The sequence below is a fragment of the Trachurus japonicus genome, chromosome 13 (assembly GCF_045865225.1).
Source record: "Trachurus japonicus isolate A0001 chromosome 13, Traja_1.0".
Taxonomy (NCBI): domain Eukaryota; kingdom Metazoa; phylum Chordata; class Actinopteri; order Carangiformes; family Carangidae; genus Trachurus; species Trachurus japonicus.
In genome coordinates, this window is record NC_140919.1 from 23,014,164 (window position 1) to 23,027,519 (window position 13,356).

Consider the following 13,356-nt stretch of genomic DNA (forward strand, 5'->3'; position numbering starts at 1 on the left):
GAAGCTCCCCAGAAGTCTGAAACCTCCTTTTGTGGGACTGGGTAACAAACTGGATGAAGTCAGAGCAGAACTGATCAACGCTGAAATCCTCATCATTGATGAAGTGTCCATGGTGTCAAGGCCCCTCTTTGCATATGTTGATGTCAGACTGAAACAGATCAAAGGCAGCCAGAAACCTTTTGGAGGAATGTCAGTCATCGCTGTTGGAGACTTCTATCAGCTACCACCAGTGCGACAGTCTAAACCTCTGTGTGTACACGACCCAGAAGACATTGACCTGTGGCAGGAAAACTTTCAGATGATCACGCTCACTGAGATCATGCGTCAGAAGGATGATGTTGCCTTTGCAGAGATGCTGAACAGGATCCGTGTGAAAGACAAGTCAGAAGAGTTGTCTGAATCAGACAGAGCTTTGTTATCACAAGCCATCACTGAACCAGCTCAACGCCCTGCTGATGCCCTGCACATTTTTGCCACCAACAAACAGGTAGGTGCTCACAATACTGAAATACTGATGAAAAATTACTCCAACGTCACCAAAATTGATGCAGACGACTACAAAAAGGATCCGAGGAATGGGAAAATGACACGACAAGAACAACCATTCAAAGGAGGTACAAATGAGCTACCAGACACACTCCAAGTTGCAGAAGGCGTACGTGTCATGCTGACCAGAAACCTGGATGTTTCCAAAGGACTGGTGAACGGTTCGTTTGGTACTCTTATCAAAGTGGTAACCTCTGAACCGGCTGGATCTGCACATGTCAACATGCTTGGACTCCAAATGGATAATGAAACAGCATCAGGATCAGCTGACAACCTTGTTTATATCGAGAGATCAGAGGACAACCTGAAACAGAAAGGAGCTGTGCGCAGACAGTTTCCCATCAAGCTGGCTTTTGCATGCACTATTCACAAGGTTCAAGGCATGACAAGACATTCAGCTGTTGTCTCCCTGAAACACATTTTTGAGCCTGGCATGGCTTATGTGGCATTGAGCAGAGTCACCTCTCTCAGTGGACTGCACCTGCTGGACATGGATGAGAGTAAAATCTACGCCAACACTGAAATCACTGAAGCGCTTGAGGCCATGAGACAACTGAACCTGGATGACATGATGCCTCTTCTTCATCTCAGAGACACACTGAGCCGACCTGACACTCTGACCATTGTTCACCACAACACAGAGGGACTGCCAGCTCACATCAATGACATCAAGAGCCATCACGAACTGTGTCTTGCGGATGTTTTGTGTCTCACAGAAACCCACCTACAGGGCTCCTTTGTGGCAGACAGTCTTCAACTTCAGGGCTACAACATGTTCAGACGAAACAGACACCTGTCCTACACCAATGTTCCCCAGATGGCAAAGAAAGGTGGTGGTGGAGTTGCCATGTATGTCAGAAATCATATCCAAGTGCACGAGAAGCAGTACATACATAATGTAACTGACCTAGAGTTTGTGGCTCTGAAGATTGAAGCCCCAGTGAGAGCACTAATTGCAGCCGTGTACAGACCACCAGACTACTGTGTCGAGTCATTCCTGAAGAACCTGAGCAGCCTTGTGGACTCACTGGAGATCATGGATATTCAACCCATCATTGTCTGTGGTGATTTCAACGAGAATCTGAAGTCTGAAGAAAAAAAGCCAATACTGGAGATGTTTCAGTCCAGAGGGTTTCAACAACTCATCACTGATCCAACCACAGAGAAGAACACACTGTTGGACGTGGTTTTCATCTCTCAACCTCAGCAGCGTCTCCATTCTGGTGTGCTGAAGACCTACTACAGCTATCACAACCCGATTTACTGTGTATTGTCTTTTAACAGTTCATGAAACAGTGCGGTAAGCCATACAGGTTTAGTAAAATACAAGTGACTCATTTGATAAAATTGTATTTTCATCATGTTGTTATCACCATGTACATTCTTCAGTTTGCAATCAATAGGAAAATTCTTGAAGCATCATCTGTGTAAAAAAAAAAAAAGGAAAAAAAAAGTGTGTTTTGGCTTGTGCATTTACCAGGGAGGGTTTTGGGTTTTGGGTTGGTAAATGCACAAGCCAAAAGAGTTTCAGGAACCGAGGACAGCCAGTGTTTACAATACCTGTGCTACATGTGTAACAGACACTGAAAAATGAACAATAAAATAAATTAATTTCAATAAATAATATTTATCAATTAATATAATATATCCTATTAACTGTTAAATTAATAAAAAACATCAATACACATTTATATGCAACTGCTGAAAGTACATGTTCTCTGTGTTGTGTGAGCTGGGATGGTCACCTCCCCTGCCTCAGGGCAGGTGGCCTGACCAGAGATCATTCACTCTGTGTGCTTTCTGACCCCTACTCAACGTTCCCCTCTCCAACCTTTACCACACCACTTCCAAAACTGTGAGGATCAGCTGGGAACGGCCAGGACATGGTGGCTGTCAGTCTGCCATTGCCCAGGCACTGCAGCATCATCCTGTCAACAGTGGATCCACCACAACTGGGTTCCACAGAGTTCTTCTTCCTGCCTGCCCTGGTTGTTCTTTGCTGAAGAGAATGAGACTGTCGTGGTGCTGCTGGTTGCTGAAGGTATGACAGACAGTATGTGATTTATAGGCTACAAGTTCTGCACATGTTTTATGCCACAAAAACGTACAACATCTTTCTCTTCTCTTTTATCAGGAGCACCTACTTCCACCTCATCATCATCCGGCCACGTCTGACCAGAAACAACAGCATCATCAAAACCGTCAGTCTGCAGAGCCCTCACTGCTGGACCGCACATACACAAGTCATCCTGCTGCCAGCTTCTATGCCTGCTCACAACAGAGCCAAAGGTACCGCTTTGTTGTTTTGTCATTAAAAAAACTTGGATGACACTGTTGACAATGTAGGTTTACAACAATATCATGTCCACTGCCTTCTCCTTTCAGGTCTCCCCCACTTGACAGTAGAGACCGACAGGGCTGGACAGCTTTCTGGACCTTGTGATCTGTGTGACGGAGCACTGAGGGTGACAGGCTGATGATTCTCTGGCAGGTGATTACTTAAGGTAAATGATAATCAGTTAGGAAGGAAGTGTTGAACATGTGGTTTATGTCTTGGTCTTCACTTTCCAAAACATTTTTCTATCTTGTCTTGTCAGGTTCACCTCCCTCATTCTTCTGTTGATCATCTGGCAAGTGATGAGGTGCACTGCTGCACGGACACACAGCTCAGAACCACCAAGCCATCGTGCTGTCACTGACCACACATGACAGCACCATCCAATCTGTGCAGCAAGCAGCAAATGGCCAAGTCAAATTTGAACATGGGCCACTGCAGTCAGGACTGTGCCCATGTGATATATACTGTTGAGCCCATAAGGTTTTATTCTTGGCCGTCACAACATCTATCACACGTCTGCCCGTCCTGGGTGAGGGATCCCTCCTCTGTTGCTCACCCTGAGGTTCCTCCCGTTTTTTTCCCCTTGTTAAGGGTTTTCTTGGGAGTTTTTCCTCAGTCGATGTGAGGGTCTAAGGGCAGAGTGTTGTAATGCTGCTGTGTCAAGCACTTGGAGACAACGTTTTTTAGAAATGCAATACACAAATGAACCTCCTTTCCTGCAAGTGCTGTAATAAAGACAGATTCTAACTATCCCAAGGACAGTCATTCTTATATTATGTTTACCTAGTACTTTTTGTTGATACATAGATATTTCACATAACTGAAGAAAGGTGTTGTGTTTGAACAATTACTTCATATCAGTGAAACCTACACAGATTGTTGATTTCTACTGCTATTAGACCTCAAACACATCTTTTACACTTTTGTTAAACAATTCAGGTGTTTTTCCACCAAGTCATATAATTCAGCCTCCTGCTCACATGTTCTACTTTTACCTCTCACATATTGCTCCATCTATATTACCTCTCACATATTGCTTCATCTATATTAATAATGGTTCACTATGTTTTTACAGCTGTCAGTTTTGAAAAATATTTGAGAAGACTTCAGTTTTTCAATTTCTGCATACACATCCCACACACACACAAATACACACAGTGGTTAGTTTGCAAAACCTCATGCAGTAGCAACAAGATGCAAGCAGTAGCAGCGGCAAGGGCATCAGAGCAGTGGCGATAGCAGCAGAAAGTGGCAGCAGTAGCAGTAACATAGCCAGGGATGAGCAGGTAAGATGGGGGGTTGAAATAGCCTATTTGGATGAGGACAGCATGTGAATGATCAGCTGATCGTGATTTTAAGCTGTGAGGTTCCAGTGCTTTTTGCAGCTGACTTCAAGTCTTCAACAGACTCTTCAACTGTTACATTTAATAACGCAGGATTTTCCAACATGTTCCTCTTTCATTTCAACATTTTTACTGGTTGTAGACCTTTGACACATTTTTTTTTTTTCTTTCTATTATCTAAATCAGTTCAGGTATTTTTCCACCATGTCATGTGATTCAGCCTCCTGCTGTCATGTTATACGTTTCTACTTGAGATATTGTTTAATCTATATTAGTAAGAGTTCAAAAATGTTTCCAAGCTGTCAGTTAAACTTATTTGAGTAGACTCAAGCTTTTCAATACATTCATACTATTCTTCAACAATTCAAGTAATTTCCACCCATTTCATACATCCTCCATCTTCAATCTTATACTTTTATTCTTACGATATTGTTTCATCTATATTAGTAATGGTTCAACAATGTTTTCAAGCTGTCAGTTTTATATACGAGTAGACTTCAGCCTTTCAATTTATTCATACTAATCTTCAACAATTCAAGTTGAAATCACCTATTACCTATTACAAAGCCATGGATTTTTACATTTCCCCTTAAATGACTTAAATGTTAATTTTTTCATACTAATCTTCAAAAATTCAAGTAATTTTCCAAACATTTCATACAAATTCGACATCCTTCTTATAAGTTTTACTTTTTAATATTTTCTCACCTATTTCAGATTTCAACCATTCAACTATTAAACTATAAATTTGCCGGATTTCTACATTTTTCTCAAACTTTTTATTAACATGTTTAACTTTTACCCTTCAGATATGTTGTAGTTATTTTTAGTTATTCTGACCTTTAACGGATTGTAACTATTCTACTTTTACACTTCAGATATTGTTTCATCTATACTAGTAATGGTTCAAAAAATGTTTTCAAACTGTTTCAAATAAATTGTGCACTTTAACCTTTCAATTCATTCATACTATTCTTCACTAATTCAAGTAATTAGCACCCATTTCATACATCCTCCATCTTTCATCTTCTACTTTTACCATTCAGATATTGTTTAATCTACATTAGTAATGGTTCAAAAATGTTTTCAAACTGTCAGTTTTAAGTAAATCTGAGTAGACTTCAGACTTTCAATTTCTTCATACTGATCTTCAACAATTCAAGTAATTTCAAACCATTTCATACTCTTCATATATTGTTTAATCTCTTCAAGATTTCTTCAGCAGTTTCTTAACTTAATTCAGCATAGTTTCAACAATTTATTCAGCTCATTCAGCTTCCAGCTTTCAGCATTCACCCGTATTTCCTTCAGGAAATGCATTTTCTAGTTATTATTATTATTATTATTATTCTGTACACTTCTTCCGTTTTTCGGTCTTTAACTACTTCTTCATACTTTCTACTATTCAAACAATTCATATATCAAAACGTGCAGCTTCTTCAGGAGATCATTGGATCCATTCAACTTTTTCATTATCATTCATACTTTTCAAAATATTCAAACTTTATTGAAAATTTTTTCCCATAGGAATACATTGAAACTGTCTTCAAACTCTTAAAATCTTCTCCTTCTTTGAACTTCAACTGCTTCAACATACTTTCACCTACAGACTTCATTCAACTTTTAAAACGTTCACAAAACTTTCAAGTATTCACGGTACATTCAACTTTTTCATATCTTCTACCATTATTGATCAGTACCCTTCAACTGTTCATGATAATTTTTTGACAAAATTCAAATTTAACATGCAAGTCAATGGCACGGAATTTTCAGAGCTAGAGTGGTGATGACATCAGCTAGAGTGACAGAGGTTCAAAAAATCCTCTGACACTTTGCTCTCTAACCTGTCACCACGGCCACAAATTTCACTCTGGACACATAATTTTCCCCCACTTTGGTAGACAAACTTGTCCTGTGTCTCACAGTGTGCTCGAAAACGCAGAGAGGCTAACAGAATTTAAACTCGGAGCCTCTAAGTGCAGCCAGTTCCCTCTCTTCCTCTCATTGACTCCCATTGAAAAGTAGGAGCAGATTTTCTGAGAAAAGCAGAAATGACCTCCTTATCTTTCCTGCGACTGTGAGAAAAGTTTTTGCCCTACAAACATTTAATGCACATTGGCTCGCTCAGGAAGGTCTCCTTGCCCCGATAGTCATGACCACATTCTGGTAAGAGGTACGGTTCTCTTTTCAGAGGCTGTTGTTCGGAGCTGCACAGAGCTCAAATCTCACTGCTCTGCTCTGTGTGGTGCAGACAGAGAGAGAGACACACACACACACACACACACACACACACACACACACAGACAGAGAGACACACAACCACAGAGACACACTGGCTTACAGCTCATAATCAGCCTCTAAATGAGTTCATATCTTTGAGGGGAATTTTTAAACATCTCTAATAATTTATTTCTCTTACATACATTTCAGTTTATTCTTGTAATGGAGATTTCAGGATTTGGAGCTTCTTCATGTCCTGACTTTCCTCTTTAACCCTTTACTTTGAAGGACTTGAACTTTTTCTCATTAATTCCAACAATTCAGACCATTTAAGGACTTTCACATTTTTCATTTATGAATGTATATCTTCACACTCTTTTTTTAAACGTATCTTAAACAATTCTGGCATCATTCAATCTCTTTCTTTCTTTCTTTCTTTCTTTCTTTCTTTCTTTCTACTCCCTTTCTCTTTCTTTTTACTTCATTCCTTGTTTCCTTGTTTCTACCCCATTTCTATATATACCCCAGTTCTCATAATGGATATTTCAGGATTTGGAGCTTCTTCATGTCCTGACTTTAGACTTTTCCACCTTCAATCCTTACATTTTACTTTGAAGGACTTGGACTTCCAACAATTCAGGCCATTTCTCAACCATGTAAGGAGTTTCATATTTTTCATCTATAAATTTATATTTTCACACTATTTTTTACACTTAAACAATTCTGGGATTTGCATCCATTCCCTATCATTCAGTCTCTTGCTTACAAGTTATACACTTCAGGTATTGCTTCATTTTTATACATATTTGTTCAACAAATACTTTCAAGCTCTTAATATATTTATTCATTTGAGTAGACCTATTTTTTCCACACCAATCTTCAAAAATTCAAGCAATTTTCCAACATCCTTCTTATAAGTTCTTCTTTTTAATTTTTTTCTCACCTATTTCAGATTTCAACCATTCAACTGTTAAACTATAAAGATGCAGGATTTCTACATTTTCCTCAAACTTTTTATTAACATGTTTAACTTTTACCCTTCAGATATGTTGTAGTTATTTTTAGTTATTCTGCCCTTTAATGGATTGTAACTACTTCTATATTATTCTACTTTTACACTTCAGATATTGTTTCATCTATATTAGTAATGGTTCAAAAAAAAAATTCTAACTGTTTTAAATAACAACAAATGCATCCATTCCATATCATTCAGCCTCCTGCTTACAAGTAATTTTCCAAACATTTCTTACAAATTCAACGTCCTTCTTATAAGTTTTACTTTTTAATCTTTTCTCACGTATTTCAGATTTCAACCCTTCTACTCTTACATGCTCGACTTTTAGCCTTCAGATATGATGTAGTTATTCTAACTTATCCTTCCCTTTAAAGGATTGTAACAACTTCTATGTTATTTTACTTTTATTCCTCAGATATTCTTTCATAAATTAGTAATGGTTCAACAATGTTTTCAAGCCACCAGTTTTAAACTTCTTTGAGTAGACTCAAGCTTTTCAATTCATTCATACTATTCTTCATTAATTCAAGTAATTACCACCCATTTCATACATCCTCCATCTTTCATCTTCTACTTTTACTATTCAGATATTGTTTAATCTACATTAGTAATGGTTCAAAAATGTTTTCAAACTGTCAGTTTTAAGTAAATCTGAGTAGACTTCAGACTTTCAATTTCTTCATACTGATCTTCAACAATTCAAGTAATTTCAAACCATTTCATACTCTTCATATATTATTTCATCTCTTCAAGATTTCTTCAGCATTTTCTTAACTTAATTCAGCATAGTTTCAACAATCTATTCAGCTCATTCAGCTTCCAGCTTTCAGCATTCACCCGTATTTCCTTCAGGAAATGCATTCTCTAGTTAGTGTGAATGCTGGAAGCATTCACACTATTGTTATTCGGTTCGGCCATTTTCTGCCTTTCTTCGTCATGTAACTAGTCCTTCATACTTTGTGCTATTTCAACAATTCAAATATCAAAATGTTCAGCCTTTTCGGGACAGGTGTGCTATGTCTTTTCTCTTTTCAACTATTCATACTTTTTGCAATATTCAACTATTTCTGATTTCTTTTTCCCCATAGAGAATGCATTGGAACAGTCTTGAAACTCTTCAAATCTTCTTACTTCTTTCAGCCTTTAAAGCGTCCACATACTTTCAGCTAGAGACTTCATTCAAATTCTGAGCTGTAGACAAACTTCTAATGTATTCATCCTGTATTTACAACTTTTTCATAGCTTGTACCGTTTTTGAGATAAATCCTTTAAAAGCACATGAGGATTTCTGACAAATTTCACACTTTTCAATGAGTGTGTATGGGGTTGGGTCAGAGTGAGTGACATCATCGTTAGAGTGAGAGGGATCGAAAAAACATTCAGGATTTTTTCTGGATAAATTGCCAGCACGGCCACAAATTAAACTCTAGACACATGATTTCCTCACCGGTTTGTAGCCACACTTGTTGTGTCTCATTTAATGTGTTCAAAACAGCAGACAGACTTACAGAATTGTCTCTGTGAGCCTAATTGTCCAGCTAGACCCGCTCCAGTGGCTCATCCACTTCAATAGAAAAGTAGGAGCTGATTTTTTTAGAAAAGCAGAAATGCCCCCCTTTTCTACCTTGCGACCCTGAGAAAAGTTTTTGCCCTACAAACATTTAATGCACATTGCCTCGCTCAGGAAGGTCTGCTTGCCCAGATGGTCAGGAGGACCACATTCTGATAAGAGTTACGGTTCTCTTTTTCTGGGCTGTTTTGGGAAGCTGCTCAGAGCTCAAATCTCTCTGCTCTGCTCTGCTCTGTGTGCAGTTGGTCCAGCTGTTGGGGCCAGCTCGTTATCAAAGTCTAGAACAGTGCAGGTGCAGCCTGGCCGCTCGTTAAGATGTTTTTAAACACAGCCCCACACAGACACATGATAAACCAGACTGACAGAGGATGTCCACGCACAAACACAGGCATCACACTCACACAGACAGACACACACAGACGCTCACACACAGTCACACATGCACACATACACAAACAGACAAACACACAAACACAACACTGTTCCACACAGTAAAATGTAAGCATGGTAGTCGCCATGGTAACTTCTGAGGGCAGGCTGCCAATCAATCAGATCATTAGGGAGAGAGGAGTTCTGTGGCGCTTAACAGTTTTACTTTCTGCACATGTACACACAGACAGAGAGACCGCCAGACTCACACACACACACACACACACACACACACACACACACACACACACACACACACAGGTTTTCAGCTCAAATTCATCAGGCTCTCAATTACTTTATACTTTTGATGTAAACATCTCCAACAATTAATTTTTTTCTCATGAATTGAAGTTCAGACGTTTAGTCTTTCCAACTCTATTAATAGTAGTACAATTACAGGTGGAGCCTAGGACATAGGATGCAGCTTTTAACATGTGTCCTATCTATCTATCTATCTATCTATCTATCTATCTATCTATCTATCTATCTATCTATCTATCTATCTATCTATCTATCTATCTATCTATCTATCTATCTATCTATCCCCCTCCTATTTTTAACCCCTCTGTCTCCTTTTTTTCTTTCTTTCTTTCTTCTACTCCTTCATTTGTATTTTACGTAACTTTTTCTATCCTTCCCTCTCTATCCATCCATCCATCCATCCATCTACCTCTTTCTATCTATCATCCCCCTCTCTCTTTTTCTTTCTTTCTTTCTTTCTTTCTTTCTTTCTTTCTTTCTTTCTTTCCTTCTTTCTTTCACTCACTCCATTTCTGTCTTTTTACTTCTTTGTTTGTTTGATTGTTTCTTTCTTTCTTTCTATTCCTTTTCTCTTCCTTTGTTTTTACTCCATTTCTTTCTTTCTTTCACTCCATTTCTGTTTGTTTACTTCTTTGTTTGTTTGATTCTTTCTTTCTTTCTTTCTACTCCTTTTCTCTTCCTTTGTTTTTACTCCATTTCTTTCTTTCTTTCTTTCTTTCTTTCTTTCTTTCACTCCATTTCTGTCTTTTTACTTCTTTGTTTGTTTGATTCTTTCTTTCTTTCTTTCTTTCTTTCTTTCTTTCTGTCCTTTTCTTTTTTCTCTCTTGTTTCAATCTTTCTTTCTTTCTTTCTTTCTTTCTTTCTTTCTTTCAACAATTTCTTCAGCTCATTCAGCATTGCTTCCAGCATTCACACCATTTCCATTCTTGGAAATGTTTTTTCTAGTTATTATTAGTGTGACTGAAGCAGTCACACTATTGTTCTTCTGTTTGGCCATTTTCTTCCGCCTTTTTACGGTCTTCTTCTAGTCCTTCATACTTTGTGCTATTTCAACAATTCATATATCAAAACGTGCAGCTTTTTTTGAACTTTATCGGCATTACTTTTCTCTTTTTAACTATTTATACTTTTTAAAATATTTAACTTTTTCACAAAAAATCTCACATTCATCAAAGTCTCAACCTCTCTTCTTCATAACTCCACTGTAGTGTAGGGGTTAGGGTGGATGTTTGCCAACCCTAAGGTCACTGGTTCGAATCCAAGGGAAGAACTCTTGTTATGTTATGTTGAATTCTGCTCTCCTCCCCCGCCTTCAATTGGTTACAGGTGTTTGTTATCTCCTTGATTACTCGTACCAGTTTGCAGCACATCATCACATTACAATGAATGACAACAGGTTTGAAAGCAGTGTGCTCTCTGTAGCCGAGTGGCATAGTAAAGGTTTAGTGATCATATGGTCATGGGTTCGATTCCTGCCTCAGTCTTTTCACTTCATTGCTTGACTTTTGATTCCAATTATTCAGCTGTCATTGGACAGTCTTTGATTCCTCATAGTATAAAGCTCATTGTAACTCAGGTTCTCTGTGGCCATATGGTTAGTGCTCAGCCTGAAATTCACAGACATTTTCATTCTAAGTCATTCAAGCTTGACTCTCAAGCTTTCTTGATGTTGACAGTGTGCAGATCATTAACAGACAACAGTCTCTGCAACTGTGTGTGCACCGTGGCCTAGAGGCAGAGTGGAAGTCTAATAACCATGAGGATGTGGGTTCGATTCTGACCTTGGTCAAACATTTGTATGGTGATCACAGCTTGCACTATTTGCTAATTCTGCAACAGCGTTCAGTTGCTGTCAGCAGTCACACCATTTCCATTCTTGGAAATGCTTTTTCTAGTTCTCCTTCATCTTCCGGACGAATTTCGATTCGCAACTAGTCCTGCAACTCTTCGAGTTGCAGGACATATTATATATCAAAACGTGCGGCTTGATCGGGATCACTGTGCTATTACTTGTCTCAACAGTTTACGAATTTTTCGCGACGTAAGTCGCGATTTACTGCGCAAAATTTTGCATGTAAGTCAATGGGACGGGCGAAAAAAAAAGAGCGAAAAAGACCAATCATTGGAGTTTAACAAACGTCTACTGCTCAGGCATACTTTCACCTAGAGACTCCATTTAAACTTTAAACAGTAGACACAAGTCTTGTGTATTGTCGTATTACTCCACGTTTTGATAGGTCATATAGTTTTTGATCAATCCCTGATCAATGACCATGATCATTTTTGGAGAAATTATGAGATTATAATGGGTGTGTATTGGACAGAATGTTCGTGTCAGAGTGCGTGACATCATCGGTTAGAGTGGGAGAGAGTGAAGAAACATTCTGTATTTTTTCTGGATAAACTGTCAGCACGGCCACAATTTACACTCTACAGACATAATTTTTTCAGAATTTGTAAGACAAACTTGTTATCTCTCATGTCATGTGCTCAAAATATCAGAGAGACTTACAGAACTTACAGAATCAGCCTCTGAGTGCGGCCACGTCTGTCTCTGCTCCTCATTGAGTCCAATACAAATATTTTCTGAGAGGAGCAGAACGGCCTGATGTTTTAAAACTGCCAGCGTCGCCAAAATATTTACTGTAGAAACACCAAATCGTACCGAAATTTTCATTAAGTCCTTAGAGCAACGTTGATCTGTGTTTTGTTCTGATAGGAGTTACCGTTTTGTCATGCTAAGCCTAAATGTGAGACCGGTTTAGAGGCAGAAAATGGCTCTTTTTCTCCACGTTTCTGTCTGTCTCAGCCTGCGGGGGCCCCTATCGCCGTGGTAACCTCTTTGATCCTCAGGCCAGAGCTCGTTAACTTCATAAACAATCCACCTGGCGCTCGTTTAAATGTTTATAAACACAGACACAGCTAAATCAGACTGACACAGGATGCAGCTACTAACTAACTATGTGTCAAGTCAGTCACACACACACACACAGACTCTAGAGCCAGCTTCATGTGATTACAGTCACACACACACACACACACACACACACACACACACACACACACACGCACACACACACACACACACACACACACACGCACACACACACACACACACACACACACACACACACACACACCTTCATGTGATTAAAACACAGTTAACGTGCAACAGAATTTAAACTTAAACCATGATTTAATCTGGTTTTAAAGTTAAACCTTGTTGGTGTCACACACACACACACACACACACACACACACACACACACACACACACACACACAGTTAACCTAATGTGGTTACAGCTCCTCCATATCAGTGCTTATAGAAAGATGATCATGTGTCTGTCTGATCAGCTCTGTCTTGCGCTTAAGATCGTGGGTTTGATTCCCATGTTGACAGAGATGGCAAAATCGGCAGTAGCCCCGCGGCCCATTCAAAATTTCCCGAGAGGAAATTTTCTAGTTGTCATTATACTACTGTATAACGAAATTTTAAGCCCTCCCCCCCTTCAGTGCAAACAAGCATACTATAAAAATACAATATAAAAACACTTTCAATAATAAAAATAAATAGATAAGAATAAATTATATGCACAGTATATAGCACAGCGAATTTGTGTATATTGCACAGT

The 13,356-nt window shown here is 38.8% G+C and overlaps 1 long non-coding RNA gene across 3 annotated transcripts; it reads left to right on the top strand.

The window, feature by feature from the left end:
- The first annotated feature begins 2,023 nt into the window (after positions 1-2,023).
- On the top strand, positions 2,024-3,636 carry LOC146975960 (uncharacterized). 3 transcript variants are annotated; one of them, XR_015037372.1, is made up of 5 exons: positions 2,028-2,587; positions 2,681-2,835; positions 2,950-3,050; positions 3,144-3,330; positions 3,365-3,636. It is a non-coding gene; the product is annotated as an uncharacterized LOC146975960 (long non-coding RNA). The 3 variants fall into 3 exon arrangements; XR_015037370.1 differs by having other exon boundaries at positions 2,024-2,587; positions 3,144-3,636; XR_015037371.1 differs by having other exon boundaries at positions 2,025-2,587; positions 2,953-3,050; positions 3,144-3,636.
- Positions 3,637-13,356: the final 9,720 nt, after the last annotated feature.